Genomic DNA, 18,659 nt, shown 5'->3' with positions numbered 1-18,659 from the left:
CCAACACAAGAAATTACACTTAATCACTTTTTCGCCATAGATTTTGTTGTTTAAGCCACTGGTGCAATGTCATTAACTTACACAATTATTTTTGGCATTTCGTGGCTCTTGATTCTTGGCACTTGTTTTTTGCAACCTGCCAAGGTTTCAATCTCATTAGCATTCTTAGGAATTGAAAGTATTTTGAGCCCTGATATTATTTTGGTTTTGAAAAAGAGTGTTGCACCTAGAATATGGTATCAACATCTAATTTTCTTAGGTCACAAAACATTATCAGTGACTCAGACTCATAGTGTCGTATGTAGGGCAAGGCTATGAAATATTCCAATTTGCTTGTGCCAAAATCTGAAAATGCAAGTCACCCTGGTACTTGTACTTGCAAAATTGCTTGTCTCACTTTAAGTACTCATACAAAACATTATCAGCTAACCCTTATCAAATAGTAGTCTTAATTTGTCCAATTTTAGATTAAAATTCTGAAAGTTTTATGTTGAAATCATTTAATATGGATTCTGCAGTTTCATTTTCATTTTACCTGGCACCGCCATGTTTTCCTTTTGAAAAAACATATTTTTAATATCCACGAAGACCAACTGGCAAAACTGTTTCCCTTCCAAAATCGTTTTCTTATAATGCCAGTGGCAAAACCAATTTGAGTTAGCGCTGACAGCTAGAGTACGATTTTCCCCTCCAGCACAAGGATTTCCATGCCTGTATGGTATTTCCTGCCATCTCAAAAATTTGCAATATGGCGAGCCACGTTGACAGACATGATGTTTATGAATGCAATACGTGTGTGTGGAGCATCGAGCGGGGTTTAAAAGCTTTTATTTAGGTCATCTCTCGTCATACGCTTCCTCAAGGTCCAGACCCATATCACTTCAGTTTTACCTTGATTATATGCAGCCCAGCGAGCTGTGTCCATGGGGAGTACAGTATCTGTGTCCTCCGAGGAAAGCGGCAAAATTAGAGGTTGCTGGCAAGATGCTCCTTGCTAATAACACTGCCATGCAGCTTTAAGGTGCTGGGCCGTGCCATAATGACTTGTTTCTCATCACTTAATTGACTAATTTCTTTACTACTTTGAAAGCTTTTTAAAAAGTAAATCTACTTCTTAAAGGTGAATTAAAGATTTCTGCAATTTACGGCCAACCCAAATTTAACTTTTTTTTAGTATGTACAGTAAAGTGTATACGGAAAAGATAAAATTCATTAATAATATTGATATTTCTTCTTCAATAAGAAATTAACATAGGCTTTTTTCTTCTTCTAGAGGAAAAAATGATGATGTGGCACAATTTACTTTTAAAAAAATACTGGTCTTGATTTCAACTTGGTAAAAACATGATATCTAAAGTGCAAATGTATTTAGCTTATGAAGAAATAGGATTTCAACCAATATTCTAGATTGTAGTTGACATTTACCACAAGAGTCTACTGCATTGCCACGCTGAATAGGAACTGTCAGTAGAAAAGGGCAGGTTCTAACAACCTTTTTACATGGCTTAGTGTCCCTGTAATTTGGTCCACACAAATGTTCAAAAGGCTCATTTTTATACATACCTGTATATGTCACCATATGTGTCGAGAGCGGGCTAAAAGTGCATAAACAACAGGGGAATATAAATCGGCTGCACATACTTCGTGACATCCATGTATTGATTCTCTGCCATTTTGAATTTTTCCTATGCACAGGTGTGACGTCAGTTAAGAAGGATTTTCTTATAGACAAAACAAAAACAGTTTTCCTTGCCCTGATTTGTCTAGCTTTTGTTTCCTTTCGGTCTTAAAAAAATGTCTACACTTATTTCCAAATATCAATCAATAGTTCATGCTTATAAACCTACATTGATGAAAGGTAGTGGATGCTACCTGAAATGAGTGACCGTTTCTAAAATCATATCCAGTTGCTTGAGTAACTGTTTTTTAAAACAGTTTTATACAGATGAAAATTATATACAATGGTCTTTGTTTCATTTTCCCCAGCCAGTCAAAAATTTGTTTTTTGATCATTGTTAATAATTTTACGACATGTATTCTATAGATACACCTGAATTTCTACCTTCCAATTTCATGGCAACTTATTGCTGCTTGACATTTACCAATTAATCCTCTTTCAATCGATTAATCCCAGAATTAGAAACAGGTTTGATATAACGAGCTTGGCATATGCTGCCAGAGAGATAGTAAACGAAACTGTTGCTGGTATGAATTAATTACAGGTAATTTTATCTGCATTGCTGTATGCATCATAACATGCAGCAATGTGGGCTTACAAATTACTGAGATTCTTCACATTTTTAAAATTTGACAGTTTGGGAGTTTCAAGCAAATTTAGAGGGCATTATTTCTATTCCATGTGATTTCCACATACATTGTATTTTATCAGCAAATACAAGTTTCAAGAATTCAATGAGGGCCTGCATGGGGGGGGGGGGTAGTGATTACGAATTACGCAAAATTTTCACCACCGATTACGTTCAAGTCTCAGAGCTGATGACGACTTTACGCTTTGCGACTAATGCATTATTACGAATTACGTTGATTTTTTGGGAGGCTGCCTACGGATTACGAACACTAAAAATGCCTGATTACACTTTACGAAAAGGGCATGCAGGCCCCTTTCAATGAGAAGACAGTCAAATTCACCCAAGTTTGTCATTTTACTCTTTGACCATTGCAAAATATCCTAGGTTAATGCCTCCGTGATGAGAAACAAGGTTCAGTGTTGTAATGGCCCACATAAATCTCTTGGTAATGGTGTGGACTAGGCCTGAGAAGTGCACAGGCTTGCGGCCCTAATATATAAATCTCTCTCCAGCGTTCTAAAATGAAATTAAAAGCCACCACTTTAATGCACACCTCCCCCTAATTTGTCATGGACCACGGAAGTCCATTTAGTAGAGTAGAACAATAACATAGATCAGTGTCCAGTTAAATTTGAGGCGGAGCCCACTCATATTAAGGGTGACAGTTATACAGCAAGTTGGCTTGGTTGCTAAATAACTTCAAATATGGCTTTTTCACCATGCAATTATATCCTAGAAAATTTCATGCCAAGAATTGACTGAGAACTGTCACATTTTATTGCTGTATACTAGTATATCTATTCAGGCACTGAAAACATAAACTTCTCATTCAATACGCATAATATAGGACTTACAAATACAATATATGCACTATAATTTGTTGCATTCCTTTTTTTCCTGCAAAACTGTAGGAAAAATTTGATTTGTAGTACTTTATTCTAATGTGAAAGTGTTTTACAACGTTACAGACATGTGTGACATGATAGCCTATCCCCCAGGATAAAAAAAAAGTGGTATGGAAAAAAGTTGGCTATTTTTCTCAGAGAGCTATTATGTACTTTACACAATACAGCCAGCCTAAACAAGGACCCAGAAAATGTGCTGCATCAGCATTTAAAAGACAATAGAGGCAATCTTTAAAAGCACATCATATATACATCCTGTTAAACAAGTATTGGTACATAGGAAAGAAATGTATGTATATATGTTAGTAATTGTTCTATATGTTTGTTATGGCAGCCATGACATTTTCACATGAACTAAGGTGCCATGTCAAAAGACCCCTTCTTATATTACTTGTTGTCACATATGAAAATCGGTGTATAGAAAGAAGTAGAACATTTTTTGAGATAGATGTTTTGCATGACATTTTGAGCTGTCTCGGAAGCGTGTTTTTGCTCATAGATGTGCAAGCTGGCAGTGAAAATAACGAGAAAAATATTATTATTAATATTGTATGAGGCAATACATCTCAGATACACGGCCCACAGACCTTTAGTCCACACCCTGTACGTGCTATTGAAGAATTGTGAGTGTGCGCTTGTCAGTATGGCAAAAATTTGCTCGTCTTTGATCCTAGTGTGTTCAAAACATTTTGCATAGACGTTTTCTGAAAAAGAAAGAAAAGTACATGTACTATCGTATTGTGTTGTAAGTTGGATGTCACCTTTTTCAAAAAATTGTCATCAACTGAAAACACTTGCCCATGTTGACTGGTTGGATATAATTATGACTCATGGCTTATATGATTATGAAGCAGCCGTCATGTCGAACAATGATATATTCTTCCCAGACAATTCATCCAATAGCATGTTTAATTGAACTGGCTATAAGGCATACGTGGAGTCATGACTCTAGGTTTTTACAATTGATCACACCTAGGGATACCTACAGGTAATTGTTTTGACGAATGGCTACAGCTTAACACACATCTACAGTGAAAACTGTTTCATAAAAGATTGCAATGGACATTGACTGTCTATCTATGTGCAGAAAACTTTGAAGGTGATAAAAAGATACTGGTAATGGCGTTAAATTTGCCATGGGCAGGTACAGTGTTGCTTGTGTGTAAGCTGTGTGCTTCTGGATTCAGTATGCACACTGGATCATTGAAGACATACGCGCCAGACTGTTCCAGTGGTGTGTTTTGCCATACAGTTGAGCTTGAAGCACAGATAACGTTCCCTATCTCAGTAGCGTTCAGCTATCCGTCTCTCACTGATGGTTTTTGGGTGATCTGTGGGCTTGCACAGTCCATGTCTGGGTGGCATGGAGCACAGCACATCAGATATTTCAGTTTGAAGGTTATCTGTTGATATGGACAGGGTCAAAATGAAGGATGGGCATCAAGAACATTGTTTGTTTCACAGAAGAACATATATACATATAGTAAGTGAATTACAACATATTCAATCATTCTTTATTATCTCAAGCATTCAGAAACACTCACAGTAAGCTTGAGAATCACTATTCCAAAACAAAGAAGAGTAAGACAAGCATTTGTATATATTACAATGAAATACATAGGACATTTGTGTTTCTGTACTGACAATACAGTGAATTTTGTATCTGTTCATATTCTATGTGGCAATCTTGATCTACATTTGTAGTTGTGTTAAACCCTGGCTTGGCTTTCTTTTTATGTATTTATGTATGTGACAGTCACATGTTGTTTTATGAATTTGTTATGCGCACACAAGTTGTTTAGTATTCTCACTTTCTTTGTGCAATATACTATTATATGTTGGAATAATGAACACTTAGGGTTGTACTTAGCACTGAACTAGTTTTGTGTTTCTCAGTATTTACTGTACTCTGTGCATAATTATGACAAAATTGTTCAGAAGGGATAGAATCTAGGCACTGGCTCATATTTATATAGAAATTACAACAGTTAAATGGCAAGGAAGCCCTCTGGTTAATCAAAAGTTAACATGAGGCAAAAGCCAGAATGTTTGTGAAAATCATTTCTCAAGATTTGGGTATGTTTTTTTTGTACACTGATGCAATCTTTACCATTTTCACACAATCCTCTTTTGATCATCCGTATAAACCCCACACTTCTCCCATATGATGTAGAATATTGATGCAATGACAAAAGCTATTCATTCTAATTAATTTATAATTCATAGTGTTAGTATTATTAATGTGTTTGTGCAAGTTGTTTGTAATTATCAATGTTGGTATTTCTTGTTTGTCATAAAATAAGGTCATGTTTGAATTGCAAGTTCCTTTAAAATGTGTAAACTCTTTTGGTGTCTCTTTTGAAGAAATGTACAATGTATCTACTTGTGATGTATAACATTGTGTATATGGAGAATTTATGAGTTTATTTTTATGTCATTTAGGACATTTTCTGATAGCCATTTCTTTAATGTTTTATCACAATTCCTTTCAGGTTTCAAAACTTTTCTATTGGTGAAAAAGTTGTAAAGAACCAGTAGCACACCCTAGACAAATGCATGATACATGTTCATATACATTATCCCTCAGTCAGTCATTCTGTCAGTGCAAGTAAGAAACAAGAAGTAGGAGATAATGATCACTGTCACCAATTGTACATTTTGTTACAAAGTCTTACAGTAGTAGGGTTTAGAGTTGAATACTAGGAAACAACCCATCTGTTGCAATTATTGTGAACTAGTTGATTTTGTTGTAAATAATCTTGTCAGAGAACTATACAGCGAGTACCATGAGTACAAAATACATTGCCAAAATCTTCATCATGTCTTTGAAAGTAAACCCTGTAACAGAAATATTGTTCAATAGAGTTTTGTAAACAAATATGTTGTTTTAATGAACACTTGTATATTGTGTAACTTTATGTTAGACAGAATTGAAGAAAAAATATGTGATATTCCTATTTCAGCTCTTGAAACTCTAAAGAAACATAGAGAAAAACATAGTTGTTAGCTGGTCACTGATAATAGATCTAAAAGTAAATGGACTAAACATGAAAGAGTTACAGTAGACATTTGATTTGATTGAAATATTTTCAGTATTTGTAATTAATTAGCTCAAAGATCAGTGGAGAAATGCTTTCTTTCTTGCCATGATAGTTTTCTTGCCAGAAGTGAGTGTCAATGTTGTTCAAAAGATGTAAGAACAAAAAGAATTTTAAGGAAAAAAAATGCAGACAGAATGAAATGATGACACTGAAGTCATATTCTGTGTTCAAAAGAGTTGCAACAGTTACTTAAATGTTAATACAGACTAAACTTGAATCCTTTACGATTAAAGAGTTATCAAGAGTTGAACATGATGACTTTGTGTAGTTATTGACCAAGAATTACTTTGATATTACTTTGAGTTATTATGATATTATATTATCTTCTAGTAGGTCACTCCACTACATGTTTTTGGAATATCTAGTTGGACTCAAGAAAATTCTACACCACTGTCAAACACTCACTGCATTGAGCTCACTCGGAATCTGCTTCCATTTTTCTCTATCCTCCATAGCAGCAGGCAGTTGACTTGAGTCATTCCACTGTCAGCTTCTAGCTGTTTAATGTAAATCAAGTGTGGTCTTTTGCAAATTCTGTTTGCATGCCTCGAGTTCCACAACAAGAGTTTGTGTACTACCTCATCCTTTTTCTCCAACAGTGGCCTACAAAACGTAGTCTCCTTTGCCATATTGTTTCAGCAATCAGCAGCATACTGTCAACCAACCTTCCCATACTAACAAAAATAATAACCCACGTGCCACCAGAGATTAAGATTAACACTTCAAGAATGAAATTTTGTATTTGTGTATGATTAGACGACATACAGCTGATGTTTCGCCAGCCATCTGGCTTCCCAAAATGGGATTCAAGATAAATACGCCAAGCTGCTAGATCCAGTAATAAGGGCTTAGACAGAAGAATGTTAATACGATACCCAGTAAAAACAAGAGACGTGCAAAAATCTTGTATCAGTCTATCAATAATATAGGCTGCAAACCCTTCCACTCATCAAATTCTGCCAGTATTGATTAAATTCCCTGGGGTGTCACCTCTGACGTAGATGTTGCCTACGCACGTATGCCAGGTATTCATTACCGCCACGCCGTCTTTCAAAAGAACAGTTCCTGTAAGCCTCTGGCCAATTTGCTCCAGGGGCCACTTGGCCCAGAAAAACAGCTTATATAATAACAACATCAAAGCACGTGTGTCATGAAAAGGTGCTTTGTTCAGTGAATGGAAGATGGAATCATATCAAATTACACAGAATTTGTAGATTTGAATTACACAGAATTTGTACATTTGAAAGCTGAAACTACTTCTATACATAACAATTATATTAGGACCAGACTTTTTACATAAGATACCTTGTGTAGCAGAGGACATATGTTACACAAAATGTATAAGATGTAGATATTCCACACAAACCAGGGTTTGCCTTCTGAGGAAATCTTGTCGCTAATGACAAAAACTGTTGCCAATTAGTACACCAGGAGGTCAACAATGGCTTTTCAAAGATAACTGACAGACAAAAATGTATTCCTGAATGAATATAATGATTTCACACGTTATATGGGAGCAGTCAGTCTAAAAAAAGTGAAGCATTCAAAATTTCTCTCCAAACATCTGACTTCTGTGGCTCCTGTACCCACTCTGAGCATCAGACTCAAATTAGATTTGGAACTTTACATTTTTTTGACTGGTCTCAACCGATAAGTTGCTATATTATGACATTTAAAGATGGTGTTGTCATCCCCACTATGTACAGATCTCTGACCTTGCTAGCAACAGGGGAGAATGCAGGAAACTTGCAGTCGCCTGAGCAGCAACCGACCAATGATGACTATACACATATAAAGGTTGATGCTGCCCTTTGACGGAAACACGTTACATTCCTACAATGTATAGAATGAATAACTTTGCTCTTGTGAGTGCAGAATAATAGCCTGGGTACCATCCTGGTTAGTTCACATCTGCTCCCACAGTTGCTCCCATTATGATTGGAGGTAGCGACTGTAGGAGCGGATGTAAACTAACCAGGATGGTACCCAGGCTACCAGAATAACCCACAGGCAGACAGACAAGACTCGTTACAAGAGGCCATGAGAATAATTCTCTTACTTTGGGCATTGAAGGTAATGACATCAGATGATAATAATGATGATGAATGAGATTATGTTACAATTCGGAATTCAGCACCAAGGACAGGGCTAGTTAGTGCATCTATCTGCCATTTTACATGTCATTGTGTGCTTCCTTTTTGAATGTGAGTGTAGTTATATCAATGAAGGTTAGACATCCAGGAAATGAGACACACAAGAAATTGATACTCAACTTGTTACTCATCCAGTTGCTTGAGTAACAATCTTGTGACTGCAGTCCTTTCAGCAACTAGCATGGAAGAGGAGAACAGTTCAAGGAACTTTTGCCAGACCTTATTAGACAATGACATTAGACCCAAAACTTAACATTCACAATGTATAACCTTTGTTACAATCAATCTATAAAATATATTACAGTACTTACATACATATCAAGCAGATGAACTGACCCTTTTACTGCTCCTAACCTTCTAGAATAAGATTTGCTTGAGGCTATCAATTCAATGACCTTAAATTTGGTGAATATCACGGGCTCCATCCTTCATAAGGCTTTATCGCTGGCATTTGAGCTTGTGGTGACTTCACAATTGTCCCATAACCCTGTTTCACTCAGGGTAATCAGAGTGGATTGCTACAGTCATTTCTGCAGCTCATAAAGGCCCTGACCTTCTATTCATCCTCGTTCTACTGTAGGACCCATTAGGAAAACAAGTTTGTATGTAAATACATTGTGCTCTTACTGGTTCCTTTGTAGTTCTGAGTAAGTGATGCTACAATATAAATATAATAGACTGTCATAATCTACTTTTTATCTTATAGGGGCAATAAAAATGGACAGATTATATTAATAATTTCCGTCATATTGCAATAAATCTAATAACTGTTCTTCCTTTGAAGCTGATTATTTAGATATTCTTTCAACTTTGATTCCCTGCTGATTACCATAATAAATTGTTCTTTGAAAACAGAATACCCCTGGAGTGCATTGCTCTAAACTTGTTAGAGTGTATAGGAAGGCCCTGAATTATGCTATAAAGAGGAAAAGGACTCCCTCAGAAATCGTTTTGTATAAAAGTAAGCTTTTTAGTATTCCTACTCTCCCTTCCATTGTGACTGTAGCTGAACTGACTTAGTCCGGGATTTAGTCACTGATGTCCTGAGTTTTAAAATACTCCAGGGAAGGTTTTAAAAGAGAAAACACAGGGATTTCTTTAAAAGGGTTGTTGGCAAAGTTTCAAGAGATCCACATAGGGGCTAGAAACTAGGAAAAACTTGACATGAATTTTAATGGTCCCCAGTTTTGTACTGTCCATCAACTGAGGCCACACATTTTTTTTTTATTTGCTACTTTGATGTCACCACCTACTAAGTAAAAAAAGAAAGAATGGCAATGGTTTCCAAACAATGTTTGGTATGATCCATACTTCCTAAATTCTGAGTGGTGCAGGTAAAAAAATACATGTCTGGTGCATGTAGTGTTTAGTGTTACCTGTACCATTGCAGGTACTAGACTACCCCAAGAGCTATCTACCAACCAAAATTCATGACCCTAGCATGTCCAGAACATGAGATATCAAAACCGAAAGTTCAGCTGCAGTACCTAGGAAAGCCACCAGGGGGCCCAAAAGCTAATCATTTCTAGGTCTAATGAAGACCTACCCACTTACCAAGTTTCATTCCAATCCATTTACTGCTTCTCGAGTTATCTTGCTAAACCACAAACAAACAAACAGACAAACCCTACTGAAAACATAACCTTCTTGGCGAAGGTAATAACATTGTTTTGAGCTTAAATCAAGAATGGCCCAGCCTTGATGTCACTGCTGCATAATATATGATTGTCATAAATGATGAATGGTGTTTGACATGGAACAGGGGGAACAGTTAAGTCCCTCAGATCTGATTATATTCCTGCTTTTCATTACTGTAAGTGTACAACAGCTGCTGCGACAAGTCAAAGTCTTGTTTTACATCACCTATATATGTAGTATTTCCGACTTCCAGATCATCTCCATGGTGCCTGAATAGTCTATTTTTCTCCTCTATAACCATCCTCCTTCTGCTGTATCTCTGCTATTTTCAAGTGTTGACCATTGAAAGAAAATAATTTTTGCTCTGGATTTGAATGATTTTGCAAATAATTGTGTGCACGTATCAATTAAAAAACATGCACACATCCAAAGTATGAAATAATATGTGTCATTTTGATTATGCAAATGTATCTTAATCTGCATAAATTGCAAGATTTCTATTGTAACCTAATCGGCTGTTGAGTTTAATTGCAATCATATATCATGTAGTTGATAGCATAAAATGGTCATCTCTCTACATCAACTCAGCTTCCCACACTTTCAACATTTAAGCCTTTTTTACTATGCAATTGCAGTTTTGAACAGCAAATATTACGATGCACTCTTTATGATATACAACCATCAATTTACTGTGTATTTAACGAGTGTTCTAAGCAGCCCTGTGTGAGCAAAATGACGTGAATTATGCACAGTCATGCTCTATGCTAATGGTGCGGCCGTAGTAACCAGGGCTGGAAATACTGGGTGCATGTGCACCTTAGTGCACTCAATTTTGAACCTGTGCACCCAATTTTTTTCTGTGGGTGCACTGGTGCACCCAAATATATTTGTAGGCTTACGTACATGTACATAAAAACATTTAATGTATACAGCATATTCTTAACATGTAGGTGTGAAAAAAGATACATTGTAATAAAGAATCATTCTTGTACTACTTTCCTTTTAAGAAATGAAACATAATTAGTTTTTGCTGACATTCTACTTCTTTTATTTTATATGGTGCACCCCAAAAAATTTTTGTGCACCCAATTTTTTAGGTTTGGTGCACCAGTGCACCTATTCCCAAAAATGAATTTCGAGCCCTGAGTACTCATCAGCATAGAGAACTGTTCCTGCAATGTCATGGTCGCTTTGGGTTATTGGAGTCGTGTGTGAGAGAATTGAGGGACACACGTAACACATTACGACTGCGCCAGAGGGCAGCACAATTCTGATATAGTCATTACGGCCGACACATAAATGGATTTTCGCATGCCTATAATAAAATTTGCAGTCCTCTATAAGGATATCAAATGTCTCATTTTTTATTACTGTTAATCCTATCTTAGCATGATAAATCATAAATATTTATGAATGGAATTTTAGGGATTAAGTTTAGTAGAGACATAATTTTGCGGAAGTTTTGGGAATTGCTGAAAATTTTCATGAATCCTAAAAATGAACCACTTATTTCCCAAATCACTGTTGGCTGAAATATCATGTTCAACAACCAATCAACAGAGTATACTAGCCTCCCAGGCACAGAGGCAATCAAAATTGTAGCTTGTAAGATTTACAGGAATCCATTGAAATCCAACCAGAAATGTCACTGAATAACTTGAATATTTGACAATGTGTGCTACATGTAAATACTCAATGTGTTTGTTTGAACCTTTGTTTTTTCACGAGAAGCTCAAACCAGCCTGTGGGCTGCTTTTTATTCTTCCAAATTGCCAAATTCTTGCAAATTACTAAATCATTCAAATTTACTGAATCAAGAAATACAAACCTAAATACTAGTTATACCATTATGATTCTTAAACCATGTATTATCTGAAATCATTCATAATTTTGCTGGTAATTCGTTCTTTGTGCTGGTAAAATAGTGTCTCATGAGGGCCAAAGCCTCTAGATTTGAAACTACCAAGAATACAAAGATTTTGTTTCACCTAGATTTCTAAAATATCAATTCAAGAAAGGTTTGTGACTCTAACAGATATATTTATTATACAGGCCAAAATCACTTATTGTCTACGTTAATCTTATATATAAAGAATAACATAATATAAGGATAATATAATATATAGTAAGCCATCCTCATGCATTAGACTGCCCATGAAACTCTGATTTAGCTGTTTTCCACATAGACTGAAATATAAAATGTCTCATTACAAAACATGCCATGCCTGTGCCTTGATAAGATTCAGTGCAGGCCGTCACGCTGTATTAAAGTCTCTGCCGCTCGATTAGAGTGAGTAAAGGCAGAGCCCCGTGGCAAACGCAACTGGGAGACACGCCGAGAGTACAAATCTTGTTCCTATTTGCTGTGTTGAAATTAAAGTAGGCTGCTTTTGTTTTGTTTTGTTTAATTTGTTTGTTTTGTTTCGTTTATTATTTGCACAGCAGCAATAAAAAAATTATACATAATAAATTAATAATGAATAAAACAGGTGCAGGAGGAGGGAAAAAAGCTTATTTAGCTTATGCTAAGCCCTCCTCCTCTATACTAACCAAAAGTAAACATAATTGAATTGAAATAAGGCATACATACATAAGGAATTGTCATCAAAATAATTCAAACATGGGCAAAATGATACAATAACAATAATGAAACAGTAGTATACATAAATTGAGATGAAATGAAATTGATATGAAATAATACATACATACATAAGGCTGCGAGGGGATTTACCATTTCTATTAGTGGTTTTCAATCCTTGAATAATTTCCTGGTCCAGGTTATTTGCAAAACCTAATCATTTGTGTAGTTGACAAAGTGTATTTAATAGGCCATTTCAATTAGAGTCCTTGATTTTTCGGATTTTTAAGGAAAATAATGGAGCTGGATGGCAAAACAAAAAAGAAATAAGATCATAAAGAAATGAGCACCTTGTCTTCTCCTATGGTATTTGTCATCTTTTTTTTTAATGAGAAAAAAAAGAAGAAACAGATCTGACAACCAAGAAATTGAATGGGTGTGCCCAGAAGGTATTTACAACTTTATGTACAAACTTGCCTATCAGCCCTCCCCGTTTTAACAGGTAGAATAGTCATTATAGCTTGATGATAAACTACAGCAGACATCTTCAGGGTCACCTTTCCAGTATAGTTACAGCACCCTACATCAGTACTGTGTGATTGTAGCACCCCATGTGACTGATAAAGCTCTAAAACCGGGTAGATTAACCCTGATACACCGGGACGGCTCAATAAAGATTTCGCACGACCCACTTCCGCACAGTGGTTATTGTAGGAGACTATAATATTTCACATAAGCCATATCTCTATAGGTCACATGCCTATTTTTATGTCTCGACTCTTAACAGTTTCCCACTTATTGATGCTAGAGTGTAGTGGACCGAGGTTAGATAGGGACATCAGCGCACTGAATTTGTAGTGTGTTCATTAAATGTTTTCATAGACTTATTTTTCATACATGAAAGAAAATGGGCATCGTTTGTAGATATTAAAAGTTTCTTCCCTCTTCAGACTATTAGTCTACAACAATTTCTAAGGTTACGATAGCTCTGAACATGCTTTTGTTCTACGTTCATTTCATTCCCTTTGCAAAGAACACTTCCGTTGTATATCTCATCTCACTTCACCTCAGTATCTATAGAGTAATTAATCTCCAAGCAGGTCTTTTGGTGCTTAATTGCAAAGACAGTACCAAATAGACCACCCGAAGTTAGTCTGGCGTAAAAAAAAGATACCAGGAACAAAACAGAAACCCCGATAAAAACGCCTAGAAACACGCCGAAATAAGCCGATTAGCCTAAACCTCTGCTTGGAGAATATAGAGTGGTAAACAACAAGATTATAGCAACCTGATGCCCAAACTGTATAGCAAACGGATTCTTCTAGTCTCCACCAGGCTCCTTTGAAAACAGTAGAAATCAGCCTAAGAGGGGATTTAATTGGCCAGGGGAGTTGTCCGCCCAGAGAAGGCCATTAATTTTATGCCTTTTGATCGTAGCGACTTACAGTATCACAGACTCCGTACAGTCAAATGGTCCTTCTCTGGGAGCTATATTTTGGGTACCCGAAACGAGGTTTTGCACGACGTGAGGTTACTCAACTTACGTCGGTTTGCACGCGTGCCGATACTCATTTCCGCGATTGTTTGCACGCGTGTCGTTCCTCGCGCTGTGCTGAGTTCGCACGCGTGTATGTCCTCGCGCTGCGCTGACCTTGCACGCCCGTGGAATTCCTCACTACAGACCGAGTAAACACGCATCTTGTGGGCGCAAAAGTGGAGGGCAGAACGCCGTAATGCCGGACCGAGCCTGACTAACTACCGTTGCGTGCATTTCCTCGAGGCGTCCCAAATTTACCCGCATGTGTATTTCCTCACTAAGAGCCGGGTAGACACGCATTTTTGGGCGCGTTGTGCTAATATTTCGCCGCACGTACATCATCGTCGGACGATAATTTTCCGACGGTTTGGCAACCCACCGGAACGTATGAAATTATCGGCCGTGCGTACGGAACCTGTCTGAGTGCGGGGCAGTTTCATACGCCGCCAGAAAATTTCGTACGTGCCTCGGTAAGTTTGGTACGCGGGTCAAAACTGCGGGTGCAAGGTTGCCGCACTACCGGCCCATCGGAACCTGGGCGACCGCCGACAGCGTCGTGCTAATATTTCGCCGCACGTGTATCATGGTCGGACGATAATTTTCCGACGGCGCCGCTTTTACTACCAAAGTTACGGCAGTAGTGTCTTTGAAATTCAGACGATGTGTCACGTAGCACGCCTGACTTATCTATTTTTAGCTATTTTATCTACGATCTGCCTTATGTTCAACTCTTATGTTGTACACACACCCACATCAACAGACGGTCCGCTACACCAGGCTCGCTACACGCTGTCCCCCCGCTAATTCCTAGTGCGTATCCCGCAAGTGATTTCACGGCGGCGGGAACTGTGTAATTCTTCACTCCGCACGATGTACACACACGACGCGGTCCCCCCGCTAATTCCTAGTGCGTACCCCGTGATTTCACGGCAGCGGGAAGTACTGGCAGACATTTTGCCAGAAAAACGTACATTATTTAAGTCACAATGGTCAATGACCGTGTCTAGAGAGTCGAAGTCGGCGGCCGCCGTTGATAATTTTCTGCGACGCTCGAAATTGCAACTGAATTTGGTGAAGCTACGATTTGATCATGAACGCTGACAAAAAAATAACGAGGTTTAATATTGATACTATTTGGTCCTGAATGGAACAGAATTATAGATTATTTAATGCGTTTGGCTTTAATATTGGTACTGTTTGTTCCTGAATAAAGACAGATTATGTGATACTAGTAGTTTGCTTTGGGCAAGGAGGTTCTAGGGGAAATGCTTTGGGAAAGTCTCTTTTTCCTTTCTTGTTTACGAGGATTCACCATTCCCACGCTGCACGTATTTGATTGACAGACGGTTACCTTTGAAGACGTCGCCGTCGGCGCCCCGGAGTCTGGTCAGCTTCCGGACCGAAGAATTCAATCAACTGAGCAGCCAATGAGCACTGAGAAAAATTTAAAGTCGGTCTTTCTTTCAACCCCCTATGTTCTACCAAGGAGATTGTCGGATATTATTGTCTTCCATGGTCTAAAAAGGAGAAGTCAACCCCCTTAGACATAGTTTTAGACATAGCTATAGCTTTAGACAACTACCTTTTATCATGTAGATTTTAGTTATTTTATACTCTGTTTCATTGTTCTTTTATGTTTGTAATTTGCAATTAGCCCCCGGGCACGAATTTGCAATAAACTTCTCATTGTTGTCATTATTATTCGTGATAACAAATTGAAGTTGTACGGACTCAAGTTATACACTTTGCTGAGCCGCCGCTTGTATCAAGGAGGTTAAAAAGGACTTCGTTAAAAGTCGTTCGTTATTCCTGTGTTCTAGTTGAAATGATGGCTGTGAACTTCAGTTGTGCTGGCTCGTTCTGTCAACTATGGTTACTGACAACTTTAATTAATCAGAACTCACGTTTGCTTTGCTTGGACTTTTTGTTGTGAAATGAATTCATTTCGTGTAAGAAAATTTGGATACATGTATTACTAACAGTGACTTGTAACTTTACTAAGGCGATATAACAACTAACGTTACTAACAGGAACTCAGTCGAGCCACTTACATTAACTTTTTATATAATTTGTGCAACTAATGGATATCCAAATAAAGTATCAAGTATTCAAAATACGGACATCATGACAACCGGCGCCCCGTGTGCCCCGCTTGCTGTGATCTGAAGCAAGACTGCTAAGAAACTACGTAACACATACTAATCTGCTTGGTCTTTGCGAACAAATTTTGCTTTCTGTTAATATTTCTTAATAAAGCTTAATTGCCACAAATTTGGCGTTTTCACACAAACACAGCAAAAATCGTCAACAAAGCCGACGCCCTTTACTTTACATAAGCGAATGCTATACTGTTACACCTTTCCCTGTGTGTTTTCTCACTAAATACCGTTCATATGACATCAAATATCCCACATGCCATTACTTAGTATTTGAGAAATAAGACTACATTTCCGCTATAAACTTCACTCCGTGCCTGTGGTAGTTTGGGGAACAATATGGCGGATTTTCTTACCCAAGCTATACCGTAATGCATTGCGTGGGAAGCGTCTTTGGGTTACATTAGGGCAAAGGTCACTAATTGGCGCATGCCCAGAGGGCCCAGCCTGAGACCCCTTTGATAACCGCATCCAAAGCAACTGAAAACAGCCTTTTTCTTGGTATGTGTGGATAAATGCTGGCATTTTCCAGCTGGGGAGTTATTTCTATTTCTACTAACTTGAAAAAAACTGGCCGTTAGTGTTGTTTTGGCTGCTTGGTAGAGTTCTAAAACTAATCCCATCTTCTTGTCTTTTGGTGGTCTTCATGGGGTCAGAGGTCATGCTGCCAGTGTTTGGATTTGCCGTGCTAGTACCGCTGGTCAAAAAGTTAAATTTTTGGACTAAATGGACAATTTGGAAGTTGGACTACCCTGTCAGTGTGTGTTTGCAATAGTTGAACACTCAAGTAGGTGATTGTTGACAGCTCAGTTCTTAGATGTTTTCTATATATTCCAATAGGGGCTGGAATTAGTGGGCTGTGCCCTGACAGAACTTTAGGGAGGGGGGTCAGATTGACCATTGTAGCTTATATTTGCCTAAATTAGTTCTTTAGGTTAGGAGCAGGCTTCAGGTGACTCACTGGACTCAGATTTGCTAAGAAATTCTTTGATTTCAGTGTTTTTGACCATTTTTCTTAGATTTTGTATCCTTTATTGACAGTGCAGTATGTACTGTCCTTAAACAGCTTAATAGGCAAATCTAACATTTTTCAGATGCACCTTTAGGTGCCTTAGTGGACAAAAGGTACTCAGCTAATGCCAGGGCCAGCAAATTCTTACTTTTTTCTCTGTTTTTCTTACTTCTATCTTAGTAATATGGACCACACCAATAGGCTCAGACCAGTGCCCTAGGCCAGGGAATGGGCCACCAACACCTGTTATCAAATGTATTCCCAGGGGACCATTTCTGATCAGAGATCTTTGACACTTGGGCTGAGAGTTAACAACCCTTATCCGGTTTATGCGAAAGTATTGAAATCTGTCAGTTTTGAACTTGAACCCTCTGACAGGGCAAAGGTCACTAATTGGCGCATGCCCAGAGGGCCCAGCCTGAGACCCCTTTGATAACCGCATCCAAAGCAACTGAAAACAGCCTTTTTCTTGGTATGTGTGGATAAATGCTGGCATTTTCCAGCTGGGGAGTTATTTCTATTTCTACTAACTTGAAAAAAACTGGCCGTTAGTGTTGTTTTGGCTGCTTGGTAGAGTTCTAAAACTAATCCCATCTTCTTGTCTTTTGGTGGTCTTCATGGGGTCAGAGGTCATGCTGCCAGTGTTTGGATTTGCCGTGCTAGTACCGCTGGTCAAAAGTTAAATTTTTGGACTAAATGGACAATTTGGAAGTTGGACTACCCTGTCAGTGTGTGTTTGCAATAGTTGAACACTCAAGTAGGTGATTGTTGACAGCTCAGTTCTTAGATGTTTTCTATATATTCCAATAGGGGCTGGAATTAGTGGGCTGTGCCCATTACGCCGCCTGGCAGACAGACCGGCGAGATTTTCTGGACCTGAGGTTATATGTCAGCTAGGAACGACTGTGGACAAGAATGCGACTGAACATGTCCAAAGAATGCCTTCAAAGCACCCGCTTCCCAGTAACGGGGACGTTTACTAGTTTCCACCAGATAGGCTGAATAAATAGTAGAAATCGGCTTAAAAGGGGGATATCATTGGCCAGAGGAGTTGGTCGGCCAGGCAAATGGGCCATCTCTGGCCGACCATCTCCTCTGGCCAATGATACCCACTTTTAAGCCGATTTCTATTTTTTATTCAGCCTGCAAAGGAGTCTGGTGTAGACTAGACGTATATGAACATATCGCGTCAGAATCCTGAAACAAAACCTAGATCTAGATGCAGGGCAGTGCTCCCGTTATTAGCCAATGCCTTTCATCAGCCAATGCT

This window comes from Branchiostoma belcheri, unplaced genomic scaffold, assembly GCF_001625305.1.
Source record: "Branchiostoma belcheri isolate BF01 breed outbred unplaced genomic scaffold, Haploidv18h27 scaffold51, whole genome shotgun sequence".
NCBI classification, from domain to species: domain Eukaryota; kingdom Metazoa; phylum Chordata; class Leptocardii; order Amphioxiformes; family Branchiostomatidae; genus Branchiostoma; species Branchiostoma belcheri.
This window is presented reverse-complemented; position numbering follows the sequence as displayed.